We start from the raw sequence: 4,633 nt of genomic DNA, 5'->3' as shown, positions 1-4,633 counted from the left end.
AGGAAAAACTGCGGCATGATATTCTGAATGGATTCCTGAGCAAACTCCTTCGTGAATTCTCTTAAAGGAACCCAGGGAGATATTCCTAAATAATCTCTGGAGGAATTCGTGAAGAAAAATATGACAGAGTTCCTGAAGGAATCTCTGGAAGATTTTCTGAAAGAATTTTCAAAAGAATTTCTGAAAAATTCCGGGCGAATTTTTTTTTAAATTACTATGGAATGTTACAAAGGAATCCATACAAAAAATCTGGATTATTTCCAGTCGGAGTCTCAAAAGAAGTCCATGCTAAATTTCATAGATTATTTCTTGGTCAAATTTCTATACAGATTCTTGAGGCAATATAAAGAGAGCATTGTAGAAACTTCTTTAGGAAACTCTCAAAGAATTTCTAGAGATACGCCTGGGGGAATTTCTGGGTATTTCTGGAGCAATTTCAGAGGGAAACCATGGTGCAACTTTTAAAAGAATAGATAAATTTATGGAGGAATTCCTGAAGGAATCTTCGTACAAATTCAAAGGAATACCTGAAAAAATATTACTGACGAATACTTTTGATGAATCTTTGTGGATTTTCCTTAAAGAAATCTTGGGAGAAAACACAGGAGAACTTCTGAACTTTTGACTTACCGAAGGAATTGCTGAAAGATTTTCTGATGGAATCCGTGGATGATTTTCTGAAAGATTCTCCGGAAGACTTTCTGGAAGAATCAATGGAAGAATGTCCGAGGATCCCAATAGACGAATTCTTCGAAACGTTTCTGAATTATCCTCTAAAGGTATTTCCAAACGAAACTCTGGAGGAATTTCGGAAATAAAAAATCATGAAGGAATCTTGAAATTCCCGAACATCGGAAAAGTTTTTAAAGGAATCTATGGGTTTTTAAGGCATTTCTGAAAGAATTTCAGAAGGAATTGGCTGACGAATCTCTGGAGGAATCCTTGGCAGAACTTCTTAAAAAGGCAATCGAAGACTTCCTGGTGCAACGGTTTCCAAAATAAATGTTGTGTCATATTTCTGTAAGCATCACTTAAAACATTTCTGGAACAATCCATGCAAGATTTTCAAAAATAATCCCTCGAGAAATTTTGGAAGAATAGCTAGTGGATTTTTTCCCAGAAATTTTCTGAAGATAATTTCCGAATCAATCCTTGTTACAAATTTACATCGTTCTGAAGCATTATAGAGCAATCTCTACAGGAATTTCTGAAGGAATATCCGTATAAATTTCTATGGAATTCCAGGAGGAGTTTCTGAAGAACACTTTTGAGAAATTATCTCAAAAAAATCCTTGGAGAAAAGAAGAAAACCCTTGAAGAACTTCTTAACTTTTGATTTATTGAAGGAATTGCTGGAAGATTTTTTTTTTTTTGAGAATCCGTGGATAATTTTCTGAAAGATTCTCTGGAGGAATTTCTGAAAGAATCAATGGAAGAATTTATGAGAATTCCAATATAAAGATTTCTAGAGGAATTCTTTGAGAAATTTCTGGATTATCCTCTAGAACAATTTCCAAACCATACTTTGGAATTTCTGAAGAAATTTATGGAGGAATCTTGAAATTTCCGAGCATCGGAAAAGTTTTTAAATGAACCTCTGGAAGAATTCCTGAATGAATTTTCAGAAGAATCTCTTGAGGAATCATTGGCAGAATTTCTTGAAGAATCAATGGAAGACTGTTTCAAAAATTAATCCTGGAAGAATAACTAGTGTTTTTTTTTCTTCAAATCCCTGGGAATTTCCTGAAGAAAATTTCCAATTAAATCCTGGATACAAATTGCGTATACATTTCTAAGGATTACCTGGAAAAAAATCTAAAGAACACTTGTGAGGAATTTCTCAAGGAATGTTTGAAGAATTCTAAAAAAATCGCTGGAGAAAATTTTGAAAAACTTCTGATTTTTTTTTTTAATTCATGAAGGATTTGCTGGGAGATTTTCTGAGAGAATCCGAGGATAATTTCCTGAAAGAAGCTATGTAAGAATTTCTGAGAATACCAATAAAAGGATTTCTGGAGGCATATTTTGAGAAGTGTGTGGATCATCTTCTAGAGGAATTTCCAAACCAATCATTGGAGCAATTTCTGAAGAAAATTCATGATGGAATTGTTTATTTTTCGAACATCATACGAATCTGGAGGAATCCTTGGTAGGATTTCTTAAAGAGTCAATCGAAGACTTCCTGATGGAACAGTTTCCGAAATAAATTATATGTGAAATTTCTAGAAGCATTACTTGAAGAATACCTGAAGAAATTCATGCAAGATTTGCTAAAATAATCCTTCGAGAAATGTTGGAAGAATAATTAGTGGATTTTTTTCTTAAACACTCCTGGGAAAATTTATGAAAAACACTTTTGAGAAATATCTGTAGGAATCTTTGCAGGTGACGAATTTCGCGCCAACTCGACCAGTGGTTGGCAACACCCTCTCAGAATCGAATGAAACTTGGTGGGCATAAAGACTAGGTTTTTATAAGCAACTTTGCATACTTAAATTTTCGAAAATTTTCAAGAGTAACATTTGAAGAGGGCCTAATTTTTTTTCGAAGAATTTTTTAAAATCGATGTAACTCAAAAATGACAAGACCTATAGAAAAGTGTTGTATGGGGGACTTTTAGAGAATTGCTTTCATGAAAAAATATTTTAAAAATTCTAAATACATTTTTACACGCTAAAAAATATATTTTTAAAATTAAAAGTCAATTTACAGAAAATGCCCACTTTTTTATGTTTTGAAATTTTTTTCCAAGAAAGTCAATATTGTTGCCTAACTTTCCTCCATACATTACAAGATGGGCACTTTTAAGGAAAAAAAGTTTTTCTAACAAAAACTTTTTCATGTTATTTTTTTAGCGTGTTGCGCATTAACTCGTACAGGATGTATCAAGAATCCTTATACCCATTTAATAACACTCAATGGGCATTACAACTTTGTTTGATTGGGTGCCTTCTTTTTCTTGGCGTTACATTCCAACTGGAATAGAACCTGTTTCTCAGCTTGTTTTGATATCTGAATGCTTAAAACAGCATTCTGTTTGCTGAAATTGTATTATTGTGTGCCTAGAACCAGTGAACTAACATCATTATTAGAAGCGAATGATAAAGAATCGGTTTTATTTCAACAATGGCTAACCACTGATCGATGCAATTTGGAAACTATTACTAAGACTATAGACGAGTTTGTTCCGTATTTTGTAGAAAAAGTTGATAAGCTTATAACTCATGATTTCATTTATAAAGAATAATCCTCATTTTTGCGGGATAAAAAAGAATCTCTTAAACAGGGTGAAGTATTAACAATTTGTGACTTTTCAGAAAATTATTCATTTATCATTCAAAATTCAGCTCAAGGTTACCATTGGAATAATTCTCAAGCTACCATTCACCCCTTTGAAGTGTACTACAGAAAAGAAAATAAGTTGGAAAACTTGAGCTTTATAATAATATCTGAAGTACTTACACACGATACAACAGCATTTCAGTTATTTATATCAAAACTGCTGGATTTCATTAAACAATCGATTGATTTCTCAAAAATTACTTTCATGTCAGATGGAGCAGCAGCTCATTATAAGAACAAAAAAAAAAATTGCCAGTTTGTGCAGTTTTCGGTCTAATTATGGATTGGAAGCAGAATGAGAATCGCGCTACAATATTCGTTGGTCAGTCGGTTTTCTCGATAGGGCGATGGAAGTGCGAGTGAAAAATCCGGGTTCAGAATCGCGCTACAATATTCGTTGATCAGTCGATTTTCTCGGTAGAGCCATGCAAGCGCGAGTGTGGAATGCGGAATCAGATTAGCTTGAGAATTTTCGAATGGCAGACAATTTTCAGGTAAGAGTGATGGGGGTGCGAGTGAAAAATCCGGGATCAGAATCGCGCTACAATAATCGTAGATCAGTCGGTTTCCACGGTAGGGCGATGGAAACGCGAGCACGAAATCCGGGATCAGTGGTCATCGTGATCAAATAAATCATAATCGTGATGAAGGCCGCGACGTGTATTTCCATATAACTAGTGGATCATATCACCTAACAGAGGTGGCTCCTAGATCCACACCTTACCCTACCCTACTAACCACCATTCCTTCCCGTGACAACTGTGGGGATGCTGTGGATTCCACGGTTTCTAGTAGCAACGGTTGTCGAACTAACATTCCTTCCCTTTCCTGATGACCGTAAGGACGTAGCCAGCGCCGTTATTGACTTTAAATAGCTGAACTCTCGAATTGTGCACATTGAGAATGGTTAGCTAGTCCCAAGCTTTCACATTCATTGACTCTCTGTGCAACTTCGATTGTTCTGGTCAATCACGGAGTAGCAACTACGATGTGTACGGTTATCTTTGCTTTGCTTTGCTAATTATGGATTGGAAGCAGAATGGCACTTCTTCGCAACTTCACATGGCAAAGGTCCATGTGACGCTGTTGGAGGTACTCTCAAGCGAATGGCAAAACGAGCAAGTCTTGCTCGAGATTATGGAAACACAATCACAACTCCTCGAGAACTGTATGACTGGGCAGTTAAACAGTCAGATGTACATATAACAAAATTGAATTTCTACTTTATTTCAAATGAACAATATGCAAAAATGACGGATGAACTTGAAGAACTATAGACATACAGTCACGT

The sequence above is a fragment of the Aedes albopictus genome, chromosome 3 (genome assembly GCF_035046485.1).
Source record: "Aedes albopictus strain Foshan chromosome 3, AalbF5, whole genome shotgun sequence".
NCBI classification, from domain to species: domain Eukaryota; kingdom Metazoa; phylum Arthropoda; class Insecta; order Diptera; family Culicidae; genus Aedes; species Aedes albopictus.
This window is presented reverse-complemented; position numbering follows the sequence as displayed.